Source organism: Chiloscyllium plagiosum, unplaced genomic scaffold, assembly GCF_037043375.1.
Source record: "Chiloscyllium plagiosum isolate Xiang-an unplaced genomic scaffold, Cpla_swu_hap1 HiC_scaffold_35, whole genome shotgun sequence".
NCBI lineage: Eukaryota > Metazoa > Chordata > Chondrichthyes > Orectolobiformes > Hemiscylliidae > Chiloscyllium > Chiloscyllium plagiosum.
Genome location: NW_028270173.1, coordinates 65,280,066 through 65,297,660, shown reverse-complemented (window position 1 = coordinate 65,297,660; position 17,595 = coordinate 65,280,066).

Sequence of the window (17,595 nt, the reverse complement as noted above, 5' to 3'; positions counted from 1 at the left end):
GTTGCAGCTCTCAAAATGCATAATGGTAACTAACGGAGTGAGACAGGGATCAGTGCTGGTGTCTCAGTGATTTATAATGTAACTAATAGAGTGAGACAGGGATCAGTGCTGGGGTCTCAGTGATTTACAATGTAACTAATGGAGTGAGACAGGGAAAAGTGCAGGGGTCTCAGTGATTTACAATGGAACTAATGGAGTGAGACAGGGATCAGTGCTGGGGTCTCAGTGATTTACAATGTAACTAATAGAGTGAGACAGGGAAAAGTGCAGGGGTCTCAGTGATTTACAATGGAACTAATGGAGTGAGACAGGGATCAGTGCTGGGGTCTCAGTGATTTACAATGTAACTAATAGAGTGAGACAGGGAAAGGTGCAGGGGTCACAGAGTTTTACAATGTCACTAATGGGGTGAGACAGGAATCAGTGCTGGGGTCTCAGTGATTTACAATGCAACCAATGGAGTGAGAAAGGGAAAAGTGTAGGGGTCACAGAGTTTTACAATGTCACGAATGGGGAGAGACAGGGATCAGTGCTGGGGTCTCTGATTTACAATGTAACTAATGCAGTGATTAGTGCTGGAGTATCAGTGAATTACAGTGCAAATAATGGAGTGAGGCAGGATTCAGTACACATGTCTCAGTGATTTACAATGTAACTAATGCATTGAAAGGGGAATCAGTGTTGGGGTCTCAGTGATTTCCAATGTAAATAATAAAGAGAGAGACGGGAATAAGTGATGGGGTCTCAGTGATTTAAAAGATAAGTAATGGAGTCAAACGGGGATCAGTGCTCCCAGAGAACTATACTGCAACTAATGGAGGGAGACAGGGATCAGTGCTGGAGTCTCACTGTAACGAATGGAGTGAGTAAGCGATGAGTGCTGGAGTCTCATTGATTTACACAGTAACGAATAGAATGAGACAGGGATCAGAGCTGCGATTAAAGTTGTATACAAGTTAAGAATGAAGTGAGACATGCATAAGTGCTGGGGTCTCAGTGGTTTATTGAGTAACTAATGGAGTGAGACATGGATCATTGCTGGTGTCTCAGGGAAATCCAATGTAACTAATGGGGTGGGACCAGACCAGTGCTGGGGAGTCAGTGATTTATACCACAAACATTGCAGTTGGACAGGAATCAGTGCTGGGGTCACAGTGATATACAATGTAACTAAAGGAGTGACACAGGGATCACTGCAGGGCTTTATGTTGTATACAAATTAAGTAATGAAATTAGTGATTAGTGCTGGGGTGTCAGTGATTGAAATTGTAACTATTGGAGAGAGAGGTAGGGATCAGTGCTGGGGTCTCAGTGATATGTTATGTAACTAATGGAGTGAGACAGGGATCAGTGCTGGGGTCTCAGTGATTTACAATGTAACTAATGGAGTGAGACAGGGATCAGTGCTGTGGTCTCAGTGATTTACAATGTAACTAATGGAGTGAGGAGAAAGTGAGGTCTGCAGATGCTGGAGATCAGAGCTGAAAATGTGTTGCTGGAAAAGCGCAGCAGGTCAGGCAGCATCCAGGGAACAAGAGAATCAACGTTTCGGGCATAAGCCCTTTTTCAGGAATTATGGAAATAATGGAGTGAGACAGGGATCAGTGCTGGGGTCTCAGTGATTTACAATGTAACTAATGGAGTGAGACAAGGGTCTGTGCTGGGGTCTCAGTGATTTACAATGCAACTAATGCGTTGAGACTCTGATCAATGTTGGGGTGTCAGTGACTTACACTGTAACTAATGAGGTGAGACAGGGAATAGTGCTGGATTCAGTTTTGGGATCTCGGTGACTTACAATGTAACTAATGGCATGAGACAGGGGTCAGTGCTGGGGTCTCAGTGATTTACAATGTAACTAATGGAGTGAGACAAGGATCAGTGCTGGGGTCTCAGTGATTTACAATGTAACTAATGGAGTGAGACAAGGATCAGTGCTGGGGTCTCAGTGATTTACAATGTAACTAATGGAGTGATACAGGGATCAGTGCTGGGGTCTCAGTGATTTACAATGTAACTAATGGAGTGAGACAGGGATCAGTGTTGGGGTCTCAGTGATTTACAATGTAACTAATGGAGTGAGACAGGGATCAGTGCTGGGGTCTCAGTGATTGACAATGTAACTAATGGAGTGAGACAGGGATCAGTGCTGGGGTCTCAGTGATTTACAATGAAACTAATGCACTGAGTTGGGGATCAGTGCTGGGGTCTCAGTGATTTACAATATAACTAATGGAGTAAGAGAGTGAAAATTGCTGGGGTCTCAGTGATTTGCAGTGTAATAAATGGAGTGAGACAGGGATCAGTGCAGGGGTCTCAGTGATTTGCAGTGTAATAAATGGAGTGAGACAGGGATCAGTGCTGGGGTCTCAGTGATTTACAATGTAACTAATACACTGAGTTGGGGATCAGTGCTGGGGTCTCAGTGATTTACAATATAACTAATGGAGTAAGAGAGTGAAAATTGCTGGGGTCTCAGTGATTTGCAGTGTAATAAATGGAGTGAGACAGGGATCAGTGCTGGGGTCTCAGTGATTTACAATGTAACTAATGCACTGAGTTGGGGATCAGTGCTGGGGTCTCAGTGATTGACAATGTAACTAATGGAGTGAGACAAGGATCAGTGCTGGGGTCTCAGTGATTTACAATGTAACTAATGGAGTGAGACAAGGATCAGTGTTGGGGTCTCAGTGATTTACAATGTAACTAATGGAGTGATACAGGGATCAGTGCTGGGGTCTCAGTGATTTACAATGTAACTAATGGAGTGAGACAGGGATCAGTGTTGGGGTCTCAGTGATTTACAATGTAACTAATGGAGTGATACAGGGATCAGTGCTGGGGTCTCAGTGATTTACAATGTAACTAATGGAGTGAGACAGGGATCAGTGCTGGGGTCTCAGTGATTTACAATGTAACTAATGGAGTGATACAGGGATCAGTGCTGGGGTCTCAGTGATTTACAATGTAACTAATGGAGAGAGACAGGGATCAGTGCTGGGGTCTCAGTGATTTACAATGTAACTAATGGAGTGATACAGGGATCAGTGCTGGGGTCTCAGTGATTTACAATGTAACTAATGGAGTGAGACAGGGATCAGTGTTGGGGTCTCAGTGATTTACAATGTAACTAATGGAGTGAGACAGGGATCAGTGCTGGGGTCTCAGTGATTGACAATGTAACTAATGGAGTGAGACAGGGATCAGTGCTGGGGTCTCAGTGATTTACAATGAAACTAATGCACTGAGTTGGGGATCAGTGCTGGGGTCTCAGTGATTTACAATATAACTAATGGAGTAAGAGAGTGAAAATTGCTGGGGTCTCAGTGATTTGCAGTGTAATAAATGGAGTGAGACAGGGATCAGTGCAGGGGTCTCAGTGATTTGCAGTGTAATAAATGGAGTGAGACAGGGATCAGTGCTGGGGTCTCAGTGATTTACAATGTAACTAATGCACTGAGTTGGGGATCAGTGCTGGGGTCTCAGTGATTTACAATATAACTAATGGAGTAAGAGAGTGAAAATTGCTGGGGTCTCAGTGATTTGCAGTGTAATAAATGGAGTGAGACAGGGATCAGTGCTGGGGTCTCAGTGATTTACAATGTAACTAATGCACTGAGTTGGGGATCAGTGCTGGGGTCTCAGTGATTTACAATATAACTAATGGAGTAAGAGAGTGAAAATTGCTGGGGTCTCAGTGATTTGCAGTGTAATAAATGGAGTGAGACAGGGATCAGTGCTGGGGTCTCTAATTTGCAATGTACCAAATGGCGTGAGACAGGGGTCACTGCTGGTGTCTCTGTGATTTACAATGTAACTAATGGTGTGAGACAGGGGTCAGTTTTGTGGTCTTGATGATTTACAATGTAACTAATGCAGCAAGACAGGGGTCAGTGCTTGGGTCGCAGTGATTTAAAAGGTTACTAATGGAGTGAGTCAGGGACCAGTGTGGTCTCAGTAACATACAATGTAATTAATGGAGTGAGGCAGGGATCATTTGTGGGATCTCAGTGATTTACAATGGAACAAATGGAATTAAATCAGACATCAGTGCTGGCATCCCAGTCGTTTACAACATAACAAATGTAGTGAGACAGTGATCAGTGCTGGGGTCTCAGTGATTTACAATGTAACTAATGGAGTGAGACAGGGATCAGTGCTGGGGTCTCAGTGATTTACAGTGTAACTAATGGAGTGAGACAGGGATCAGTGCTGGGGTCTCAGTGATTTACAATGTAACTAATGGAGTGAGACAGGGATCAGTGCTGGGGTCTCAGTGATTTACAATGTAACTAATGGAGTGAGACAGGGGTCAGTGCTGGGGTCTCAACAGAGTACACTGTTCCTAATGAGGTGAGACAAGGATCAGTGCTGGGGTCTCAGTGATTTACAAAGTAATTAATGGAGTGAGACAAGGATCAGTGCTGGGGTCTCAGTGATTTACAATGTAACTAATGGAGTGAGACAGGGATCAGTGCTGGGGTCTCAGTGATTTACAAAGTAATTAATGGAGTGAGACAAGGATCAGTGCTGGGGTCTCAGTGATTTACAATGTAACTAATGGAGTGAGACAGGGATCAGTGCTGGGGTCTCAGTGATTTACAATGTAACTAATGGAGTGAGACAGGGATCAGTGCTGGGGTCTCAGTGATTTACAATGTAACTAATGGAGTGAGACAGGGATCAGTGCTGGGGTCTCAGTGATTTACAATGTAACTAATGGAGTGAGACAGGGATCAGTGTTGGGGTCTCAGTGATTTACAATGTAACTAATGGAGAGAGACAGGGATCAGTGCTGGGGTCTCAGTGATTTACAATGTAACTAATGGAGTGAGACAGGGATCAGTGCTGGGGTCTCAGTGATTTACAATGTAACTAATGGAGTGAGACAGGGATCAGTGCTGGGGTCTCAACAGAGTACACTGTTCCTAATGTGGTGAGACAGGGATCAGTGCTGGGGTCTCAACAGAGTACACTGTTACTAATGTGGTGAGACAGGGGTCAGTGCTGGGGTCTCAGTAGAGTACACTGTTCTTAATGAGGTGAGACAGTGATCAGTGCTGGGGTCTCAGTGATTTACAAAGTAATTAATGGAGTGAGACAAGGATCAGTGCTGGGGTCTCAGTGATTTACAATGTAACTAATGGAGTGAGACAGGGATCAGTGTTGGGGTCTCAGTGATTTACAATGTAACTAATGGAGAGAGACAGGGATCAGTGCTGGGGTCTCAGTGATTGACAATGTAACTAATGGAGTGAGACAGGGATCAGTGCTGGGGTCTCAGTGATTTACAATGTAACTAATGGAGTGAGACAGGGATCAGTGCTGGGGTCTCAACAGAGTACACTGTTACTAATGTGGTGAGACAGGGGTCAGTGCTGGGGTCTCAGTAGAGTACACTGTTCTTAATGAGGTGAGACAGTGGTCAGTGCTGGGGTCTCAGTGATTTACAAAGTAATTAATGGAGTGAGACAAGGATCAGTGCTGGGGTCTCAGTGATTTACAATGTAACTAATGGAGTGAGACAGGGATCAGTCCTGGGGTCTCAGTGATTTACAATGTAACTAATGGAGTGAGACAAGGATCAGTGCTGGGGTCTCAGTGATTTACAAAGTAATTAATGGAGTGAGACAAGGATCAGTGCTGGGGTCTCAGTGATTTACAATGTAACTAATGGAGTGAGACAGGAATCAGTCCTGGGGTCTCAGTGATTTACAATGTAACTAATGGAGTGAGACAAGGATCAGTGCTGGGGTCTCAGTGATTTACAATGTAACTAATGGAGTGAGACAGGGATCAGTGCTGGGGTCTCAGTGATTTACAATGTAACTAATGGAGTGAGACAGGGATCAGTCCTGGGGTCTCAGTGATTTACAATGTAACTAATGGAGTGAGACAGGGATCAGTGCTGGGGTCTCAGTGATTTACAATGTAACTAATGGGGTGAGACAGGGATCAGTGTTGGGGTCTCAGTGATTTACTGTGTAACTGATGGGGTAAGACAGGGAACAGTGCTGGGGTCTCAGTGATTTACAATGTTATTAATGGAGTGAGACAGGGATCAGTGCTGAGGTCTCAATGATTTACGCTGTAAGTAATCGAGAGAGACAAATCAGTGCTTGGGTCTCAGTGATTTCCAATGTTAGTCATGAAATTGAGTCAGGCATCAATGCGGGAGTCTGTGACTTACAATGTAAGTAATGGAGTGAGACAGGGAACAGTGCTGGGGTCTCAGTGGTTTATAATGGAACTAATGGAGTGAGACAGTGATCAGTGTTGGGGTCTCAGTGGTTTACAACTTAACTAATGTAGTGAGACAGTGATCAGTGCTGGGGTCTCAGTGATTTACACTACAATAATGGAGTGAGACAGGGATCAGTGTTGGAGTCTTAGTGATTTACAATGTAACTAATGGAGAGAGACAGGGATCAGTGCTGGGGTCTCAGTGATTTACAATGTAACTAAGGAGTGAGGCAGAGATCAGTGCTGGGGTCTCAGTGACTTATACTGTGATGTGAGAAAGTGATCAGTGCTGGGGTTTCAGTGATTTACAATATAACTAATGGAGTGATACAGGGATCAGTGCAGGGGTCTCACTGATTTACAGTGTAACTAATGGAGTGAGACAGGGATCAGTGCTGGGGTCTCACTGATTTACAATGTAACTAATGGAGTGAGACTATGATCAATGCTGGGGTCTCTGGTTTACAACATAAGTAATGCAATGAGACAGTGATCAGTGCTGGGGTCTCAGTGATTTACTTTGCAATTGATAGAGTGAGTCAGTGATCATTGCTGGAATCTCATTAACTTACACTGTAATTAATGCAGTGAGACAGTGATCAGTGCTGGGATCTCTGATCTACAATGTTACTAATGTAGTGAGGCAGGGATCAGTGTTGGTGTCTCAGTGATTTGCACTTCACTCACTGGAGTGAGACAGGGATCAGTGCTGGGGTTTCAGTGATTTTCTGTGTAACTGATGTGATGAGACAGGGAAGAATGCTGGGGTCTCAGTGGTTTACAATGTAACGAAGGGAGAGAGAAAGGGAACGGTGCTGTGGTCTCAGTGATTTTCAATATAAATAATGTAGTGAGACAGTGGTCAGTGCTGGTGTCTTTGTGATTTACAGTGTAACTAACAGAGTGAGATAGGGAACAGTGCTAGGGTCTCAGTAGTTTAGGGAGAAAGTGAGGTCTGCAGATGCTGGAGATCAGAGCTGCAAATGTGTTGCTGGAAAAGCGCAGCAGGTCAGGCAGCATCCAGGGAACAGGAGAATCGACGTTTCGGGCATAAGCCCTTCTTCAGGAATGGGGAAAGTTTGTCCAGCAGGCTAAGATAAAAGGTAGGGAGGAGGGACTTGGGGGAGGGGCGTCGGAAATGTGATGGGTGGAAAGAGGTCAAGGTGAGGGTGATAGGTCAGACTGGGGTGGGGGCGGAGAGGTCGGGAAGAAGATCTCAGGTTAGGAAGGCAGTGCTGAATTTGATGGATTTGACTGAGACAGGGTGGGTAGAGGGGAAATGAGGAAACTGGTGAAATCCGAGTTCATCCCTTGTGGTTGGAGGGTTCCTAGCCGGAAGATAAGGCATTCTTCCTCCAACCGTCGTTTTGTTGTGGTCTGACGATGGAGGAGTCCAAAGACCTGCATATCCTTGGTGGAGTGGGAGGGGGAATTGAAATGTTGAGCTACAGGGTGGTTGGGTTGGTTGGTCCAGGTGTCCCAGAGGTGTTCTCTGAAACGCTCCGCAAGTAGCCGGCCTGTCTCCCCAATATAGAGGAGGCCACATCGGGTGCAGAGGATGCAATAGATGATATGTGTGGAGGTGCAGGTGAATCTGTGGCAGATATGGAAGTTTCCTTTGAGGCCTTGGAGGGAGGTGAGGGGGGAGATGTGGGCGCAAGTCTTGCACCTCCTGCGGTTGCAGGGGAAGGTGCCGGGAGTGGAGGTTGGGTTGGTGGGGGGTGTGGATCTGACGAGGGAGTCACAGAGGGAGTGGTCTTTACGGAATGCTGATAGGGGAGGTGAGGGAAATATATCCTTGGTGGTGGGGTCCGTTTGGAGGTAGCGGAAATGACGGCGGATGATGCACTGTACATGGAGATTGGTGGGGTGGTAGGTGAGGACCAGTGGGGTTCTGTCCTGGTGGCGGTTGAAGGGGCGGGGTTCAAGGGCGGAGGAGCGGGAAGTGGAAGAGATGCGGTGGAGGGCATCGTCGACCACGTCGGGGGGGAAATTGCGGTCCTTGAAGAAGGAGGCCATCTGGGTTGTGCGTTTTTGGAACTGGTCCTCCTGGGAGCAGATGCGGGGAGTCGAAGGAATTGGGGGAATGGGATGGCGTTTTTACAGGGGGCAGGATGGGAGGAGGTGTAGTCCAGGTAGCTGTGGGAGTCGGTCGGTTTGTAGTAGATGTCCGTGTTGATTCGGTCGCCTGAGATAGAAATAGAAAGGTCGAGGAAGGGGAGGGAGGAATCTGAGACTGTCCAGGTGAATTTGAGGTCGGGGTGGAAGGTGTTGGTGAAGTGGATGAACTGTTCAACTTCCTCGTGGGAGCACGAGGCGGCGCCGATACAGTCATCGATGTAGCGGAGGAAAAGGTGGGGGGTGGGTCCAGTGTAGTTGCAGAAGATGGACTGTTCCACATACCCTACGAAGAGGCAGGCATAGCTGGGGCCCATGCGGGTGCCCATGGCTACTCCTTTCGTTTGGAGGAAGTGGGAGGATTGGAAAGAGAAGTTGTTCAGGGTGAGGACCAGTTCAGTCAGTCGAAGGAGGGTGTCAGTGGAAGGGTACTGGTCGGTACGGCGGGAAAGAAAGAAGCGGAGGGCTTTGAGTCCTTCGTGATGGGGGATGGAGGTGTACAGGGACTGGATGTCCATGGTGAAAATAAGGCGTTGGGGACCGGGGAAGCGAAAATCATGGAGCAGGTGGAGGGCATGGGTGGTGTCCTGAACGTAGGTGGGGAGTTCTTGGACTAAGGGGGACAGGACGATGTCAAGGTATGCAGAGATGAGTTCGGTGGGGCAGGAGCAGGCGGAGACAATGGGTCGGCCGGGGCAGTCAGGTTTGTGGATTTTGGGCAGGAGGTAGAAACGGGCGGTGCGGGGTTGTGGGACTATGGGGTTGGAGGCGGTGGATGGGAGATCACCCGAGGTGATGAGGTTATGGATGGTCTGGGAGATGATGGTTTGGTGATGGGGGGTGGGGTCATGGTCAAGGGGGCAGTAGGAGGAGGTATCTGCGAGCTGGCGTTTGGCCTCAGCGGTGTAGAGGTCGGTGCGCCAAACTACTACTGCGCCTCCCTTGTCTGCTGGTTTGATAGTAAACTGCTGTAAACTCTACCCAGAACCCAGCAGTGATCACTGTCACACTCCAAACCACGGAGACCCCAGCAGTGACCCCTGACTCAATTCCATTAGTTACATTGTAAATCACTGATACCCCAGCAGTGATCCCGGTCTCACTCCATTAGTTGCACTGTAAACCATTGAGAGCCCAGCACTGATCCCTGTCTCACTCCTTTGGGTACAGTGGTAAGTCAGTGAGACCCCAGCACTGATGTCTGCCTCAACACATTAGTTCCAGAATAAACTACTGATAGTAAACACAGTAAACCAGAGACCCCATCAGTTACACAGTAAACCAGAGACCACAGCACTGATCTGTGTCTCACTCGGTTAATGACATGTGTACATCTCTGATCAGTGCTGGGATATAAGTGATTTACAAAGTAACTGATGGAGTGAGACAGGGATCAGTGCTTGGGTATCAGTGATATACATTGTAACTTATGAGGTGAGACAGAAATCAGTGCTGGGGTCTCAGAGATGTACACATGTCATTAACCGAGTGAGACACAGATCAGTGCTGTGGTCTCTGGTTTACAGTGTAACTGATGGGGTCTCTGGTTTACTGTGTTTACTATCAGTAGTTTATTCTGGAACTAATGTGTTGAGGCAGACATCAGTGCTGGGGTCTCACTGACTTACCACTGTACCCAAAGGAGTGAGACAGGGATCAGTGCTGGGCTCTCAATGGTTTACAGTGCAACTAATGGAGTGAGACCGGGATCACTGCTGGGGTATCAGTGATTTACAATGTAACTAATGGAATTGAGTCAGGGGTCACTGCTGGGGTCTCCGTGGTTTGGAGTGTGACAGTGATCACTGCTGGGTTCTGGGTAGAGTACAATGTTACTAAGACAGGGATCAGTGCTGGGGTCTCAGTGTTTTAAAATGTAACTAATGGAGTGAGACAGGGGTCAGTGCTGGGGTCTTAGTGAGTTAGAATGTAATTGATGCGGTGAGACAAGGAAAGAACTGGGGTCTGCTTTATAATGGAACAAATGTATTGTGGCAGGGATCAGTGCTGGGATCGAAGTGATTTACTGTGTAACTGAATGGTGAGACAGGGATCAGTGCGGGGTCTCAGTGGCTTACAATGTAAGTAATGTAGTGGGACAGTGATCAGTGCTGGGGTCTCAGTGATTTACAATGTAACTTCTGGAGTGAGATAGGGATTAGTGCGGGGGCTCAGTGATTTACAATATAACTAATGGAGTGAGACACGGATCAGTGTTGGGGCTCAGTGATTTACAATGCAACAGATGGAGTGAGACAGGGATCAGTGCTGGGATATAAATGATTTACAAAGTAACTGATGGAGTGAGACAGGGATCAGTGCTTGTGTATCAGTGATATACATTGTAACTTATGAGGTGAGACAGAAATCAGTGCTGGGGTCTCAGAGACGTACACATGTCATTAACCAAGTGAGACACAGATCAGTGCTGTGGTCTCTGGTTTACTGTGTAACTGATGGGGTGAGACAGGAATCAGTTACAGAGTCACAGAGTCATAGAGATGTACAGCATGGAAACAGACCCTTCGGTCCAACCCGTCCATGCTGACCAGACATCCCAACCAAATCTAGTCCCACCTGTCAGCACCCAGCCCATATCCCTCCAAACCCTTCCTATTCATACACCCATCCAAATGCCTCTTAAATGTTGCAATTGTACCAGCCTCCACCACTTCCTCTGGCAGCTCATTTTATTCACATACCATGCTCTGCGTTAAAATCTTGCCATGTAGGTCTCTTTTATATCTATCCCCTCTCACTCTAAACCTATGCCCTCTAGTTCTGGACTCCCCAACCCCAAGGAAAAGACTTTGTCTATTTATCCTATCCATGACCCTCATAATTTTGTAAAACTCTATAAGGTCACCCCTCAGCCTCCAACGCTCCAGGGAAAACAGTCCCAGCCTGTTCAGCCCCTCCCTATAGCTCAAATCCTCCAACCCTGGCAACATCCTTGTAAATCTTTTCTGAACCCTTTCAAGTTTAACAACATCTTTCCGATAGGAAGGAGACCAGAATTGCACACAATATTCCAACAGTGGCCTAAACAATGTCCTGTACAGCTGCAACATGATCTCCCAACTCCTGTACTCAATACTCTGACCAATAAAGGAAAGCATACCAAACGCCTTCTTCACTATCCTATCTACCTGTGACTCCACTTTCAAGGAGCTATGAACCTGCACTCCAAGGTCTTCTGTTTGGAGATCAAGCCTGAACTGTATCAGTAAGAGTTTTAGCTATTAGATATGGAGAAGAGAATTTAGTTAAGGAGATCAATATTGACACCAAAATTGGAGGTGTAGTGGACAACGAAGAGGGTTACCTCAGATTACAACAGGATCTTGACCAGATGGGCCAATGGGCTGAGAAGTGACAAATGGAGTTTAATTTAGATAAATGTCAGGTGCTGCATTTTAGGAAAGCAAATATTAGCAGGACTTATACACTTAATGATAAAGTCCTAGGGAGTGTTGCTGAACAAAGAGACCTTGGAGTGCAGGTTCATAGCTCCTTGAAAGTGGAGTCACAGGTAGATAGGATAGTGAAGAAGGCGTTTGATATGCTTTCCTTTATTGGTCAGAGTATTGAGTACAGGAGTTGGGAGGTCATGTTGCGGCTGTACAGGACATTGGTTAGGCCACTGTTGGAATATTGGGTACAATTCTGGTCTCCTTCCTATCGGAAAGATGTTGTGAAACTTGAAAGGGTTCAAAAAAGATTTACAAGGATGTTGCCAGGGTTGGAGCTATAGTGAGAGGCTGAACAGGTTGGGGCTGTTTTCACTGGAGCGTCAGAGGCTGAGGGGTGACCTTATAGAGGTTTACAAAATTATGAGGGGCATGGATAGGGTAAATAGACAAGGTCTTTTATGTGGGGAGTCCAGAACTAGAGGGCATAGGTTTCGGGTGAGAGGGGAAAGGATATAAAAGAGACCTAAGGGGCAACTTTTTCATGCAGAGTGTAGTACGTGTATGGAATGCGCTGCCAGAGGAAGTGGTAGAGGCTGGTACAATTGCAACACTTAAGAAGCATTTGGATGGGTATATGAATAGGAAGGGTTTGGAGGGATTTGGGCGAGGTGCTGGTGGGTGGGACTAGATTGGGTTGGGATATCTGGTCAGCATGGACGGGTTGGACCGAAGGGTCTGTTTCCATGTTGGACATCTCTATGACTCTATGACTCTATAATTGAGTGAGACAGGGATCAGTGCTGGGGTCTCAATCATTTACAATGTAACTAATGGAGTGAGATAAGGATCAGTGCTGGGGGCTCACCCCTGCGTGGAAGCTGACCCCTGCACACTAAGATCCAGATCATTGCCAGGGAACACCAGTGTCCTGTACTGATCCCTGGGAAGTGCACTATAAAACTTCCTCCGGTTTATAGTGCACTTCCCAGGGATCAGTACAGGGATAAACCTTCCTCCGGTCCAGGGAAATACCCATTAACCATTATGATGTCAGTAACCTTCATTAACAATTAACAAACAGAACAGAAATTGCTGGGGTACAACAGGTCTGGCAGTGTCTGTGGAGAGAAATCAAAATTAACATTTCTGGTCTGGTGACCCTTTGTCAGAACTGGCATGTTACAGAACTGGTTAATCATTAATCCTTGTCCTATTAACCATCATCTTATCCTAACACTCAGTCAATTTTGTATCCATATTACTACTGTCCCTTTCATCACCTGACAGATAAAATACCTGAAATGCCTGTTGTATAGCACTGTCTGAAACACCTTCTGGAAATCCATATAAACCACATCAACAGTGTTATCCTCATCAAATCATTCTGCTTCCTCTTCAAAGAACTCCAGCAGGTTTGTTAGATACATTTTTCCCTCAACAAATCCATGCTGCCTGTCTGAATCTATCTATATTTTTCCATGTGACTATTAAATCTCTCTGAAATAGTGTTTTGTTTCTCCAAGTTTTCTTGGCTAGTCTGTGATATTTTGTCCTCTCTGTACAATCTCTTTGAACAAGGCTATAAATTTTGCAATTCTCCAGTCCTCTGGCAATCCTCAACCACTCCAACTCCTGGGAGGATTGGAATATTGTGACCTGTGCCTCAGCATTTGCCACTTTCACTTCTTCTGTATTGCTGGATGCACCTCTACTAGTCCTAGTGTCCCATTGGCTTAAGAATAAACAGCTTATCCTGTACCACCTCCATACCAATTTAAAAGCCTTCTAATTCCTCTGTCCCCATGGTCTCAAGGCTGAGACAGACAGGTTTTTCCACAGTGAGGGAATCAAGGGTGATGGGGAAAGGGCGGGAAAGTGATGTTGAGGATGATCAGATCAGTCATGGCCTGACATGTGGTCTTGTGACCCAGGCAGCACCTACATTGTAGGTAAAGACAGATGCAAAGTATCCCTTGAACCCCTCTGAGTTGCCTCTTACCTTCATGTGTATATCCCCTTTTTGATGCCTAATCAGCCCTCTCCCCTGTTTACCACCTCTTACTGTTCATGTCCATATTGGAGACTTTGGCATTGTCCCTTTATGTTAGCTGCCAGCCTTCTCCCATAATTTCTCTTTGTTTCACTTATTTTCTCACCTTCCCACCCAAACCTTCAATATTCCTCCTCACTCTCAGTTGTATTATCTGTCTGACACCTGCCAAAAGCAGGCTTTCTCTACTTTATCGCAGTGTCTATCTCCTGGCCATCCAGGGAGCTCCCGATTTGATGGTCCCACCTTTCCTTTTGGAGGGAATATACCTTGACTGTACCTGGACCATCCCCTTCCCATTGTTCAGCTGCTGTTTTTCCCCACCAACCTTTTGTTCCATTTGATCAGTCCAGCTCTGCTCCTGTCCCTTTAAAATCCTCTCTGTCAGTTGATTCTTCTTCCTCTGGAGTGACCCATGACATTTCCCACCGTTGGCTTGAACCGTTTGATACAATGATCACTGATCCTTAATTCCTTCTCCTTCACTTGGCCAGCCTCACTTCCAGAAGCCTGCTCTTGCAGAGCCTCCTTCCTTGTTAGACTGGACACACATTGCTGCTGGAATCTCTCCTGGATACAGTCGAGGAAGACTATCCCCTCCCTAACATTTACACCACACTATCCCAGTCTGTATACAGCTAGTTAACATTAACTGTTCAGTGATATTTACACCTCTCTCATTTCCCTGCAGATTTGCTCCTCTTCATCCTCCCCACTTGCTGCTGTTCTATAAACTGTACTGAGCAATGTATCTAAACCTTTGTATTCCTTAAGCCAGATGGATTCTGTACCTTTAAACCTCTGTAATGCTGTATTTCCTCAGTATACTTTCCTTTATTAATCAGAGTATTGAGTATAGGAGTTGGGAGGTTATGCTGTGGCTGTGCAGGACATTGGTTCGGCCACTTTTGGAATATTGTGTGCAATTCTGGTCTCCCTCCTATTGGAAGGATGTTATGAAACTTTGAAACAGTTCGGAAAAGATTTGCAAGGACATTGCCAGGGTTGGAGGGCCTGAACTATAGGGAGAGACTGAATAGGCTGGCGGTGTTTTCCCTGGAGCGTAGGGGGCTGAAGGATGACCTTAGAGTTTTATAAACCACGAGGGGCATGGATAGGTTAAATGGACAAGGTCTTTTCCCTGGGATGGGGAGTCCAGAACAAGAGGGCAGAGGTCTAAGGCGAGAGGGGAAAGATTTAAAAGGGACCTAAGAAGCAACGTTTTCAAAGGGTGGTGCATGTATGGAATGAGCTTGGAATGGTGGAAGCTTTGGAGGCTGGTGCAATTACAGCATTTAAAAGGCATCTGAATGGGTATATGAACAGGAAGGGTTTAGAGCGATATATGCCAAATGCAGGCAAATAGGACTAGATTAACTTAGGGTATCTGGTAAGCATGGATGAGTTCGACTGAAGGGTCTGGTTCTGTGCTGTACATCTTTATTACTCTGACTCTAACTGCAATACTCTCCTTATCTGAAAAAAAATCTGTTTGCCTTTTGTAGTTTCATGAATACGTTATTCTCCAGGATTTTGAGCACCCAGTTTTACCCTTCTTCTCCATCACCATCACAATGTTATAATTCCACTTTGCAATCTGCAACTGTCACTCCCGAAGCTTATTCCTTCTGTGATGCATTTACCAACGTGCATTCACCTTATACTGAATCCACCAAATACCTTGTTGTTCTCTATTCAGTGCTAGCTAGAATTTCAGTCACCCTGGTCTTCTCTACCCTTCTCTCTTGGTTCCTACACCCATGTCAAGTTCAGTTTAAAACCCTCACAGTGACATTAACAAAGTGCCCACCAGAAACTCAGTCCCAGGTGGAACTGTCCGGTTGGAGAGGTGCAGTTTTTCCCAACGGCAGTCCTAGTGTTCCAGGAATCTACAGCCTCTCTCCTGCGCCATTTTTCCAGGCAGACATTCATCCAGCGACACTTTTTACACACAGATGTGTCTGTGTCAGAAGGAGTGACCACAGACGCCCACATGTCACATGATAAGCATTACACTTGGCTGAGCTGTTCCACTGTGCATTAACCTGAAACTCTTAAATCAATTTATTCCCTTCAACTTTAGTCCCTTTTCCTTCCTTTAACTTTCTTTAGCCTTCAACTCATACTATTAATAATAAACTGCCATACTCTCAAATCATCTCTCTCTCCTACATTTTCATTCTCACTTTTACATTCTCACTTTTCCTGCGCTAATTTATACAATTACATTTTACAAATTATTGGAGTTGAAACACAGTCCCCAACAGCAACTGCTCAACAACCAATCAACTTGTGACTTTCCTGTTATTGACTTGATTTTTCCCACTTAGCCAAGCAGCTCCAGGGAGGTGCTCGAGGGCAGGTCTCCCCCCACTCTCTCCCTGGAAGGGAAGGGTGTGGATTTGGTTAGATTTCTGACTGACATGGTGGTGGTTTTCTGCGGTCTGTTAGAGAACACAGTGATGGGGACATGGGCAGCACTGTGAGACTTACACTTCCAACAATCCCAGATCACCATCTTCAGAGAGGTGCTCACAGTTAGGGATGAGGCCACACTGACTCTGAGCAACTGTTGTAATACTCTCTATCTCTATCACTCTCTCTCTCTCTCCCCTCCCAGATCCAGCAGGCTTTATTGAAGGACACGGGACAAACCATCCTGGTCATTGCCCACCATCTGAAGACTGTGGAGAAGGCTGACAAGATCATTGTGATTGAGAGAGGGATGGTGGTGGAGGAGGGAAAGCACGAGGAATTAATGGAGAGAAAAGGCTGCTATTTCCACCTGCTACAGAGACTGATTCATAACGGGGAGCAGAGCATGACTGAGTTTTAACCAGACTCTGGAATGGAGGGCTTGGAGCTGCAATCCAAATCCATGAAAAGCACACTGTCTTCATTTCACTGTCTAACCCAATAGCCATGATTTGGAGATGCTGGTGTTGGACTGGGATGTACAAAGTTATAAATCACACAACACCAGGTTATAGTCCAACAGGTTTAATTGGAAGGGCTAGCTTTCGGAGCACCGCTCCTTCATCAGATGGTTGTGGAGGACACAATTGTAAGACACAGAACTTATAGCAAAAGTTTACAGCCTGATGTAACCGAACTTACACATTGAAAAATACCTTGATTGGTTGTTGAGTTTTTCATCTGTTCGAATACCATGAGAGTTTTACTTCTTTCATGTGTAAATCACAAAACTTTCTTTTAAAAGTTACGTTCTCAGGTTAGCTGTTAAAAGTAGTGTTAGCCAGATATCAGTCTTGTATTTAACTTCTGTATATATTGAACTGAGCTTTTGGTATAATCACTGTCTCACAGAGCAGTGTGAAAATTTGTAATTAGGTTCAAACGCATTCAATTAAAGCACTAAAATGTTAGAAATGTGAAACAAAAAACAGCAAGAAACTGGAGAAACTCAGCGGGTCCATGCAGAGAGAAACAGTTAACATTTAGCATCCGGCAAACCTTCCTAAGACATGAAACTAGCTGGGAAAAGGTGGGATAGATTGTTGATGACAGAGGTGGGGTTGAGGAGTCAGCAGATAGGCGGAGAGTATGACCAGAGGGAGGGAGGCTTAAGACAAAAAAGAAGTTGGCATTAGGAAGTCAGCGAAGGAGAAATACTGTGTAGGTGATCATGGGGACTATGAGAGGGTGAAAATGGGTTAGCTATGCTACATCTGTACTACCATGTTTGTTTTAGTCCCTGTAAGTTTTTTGTTTAAAAAAAGAATAGGCTGGCATTGAAGTCAGTCCAAAAGA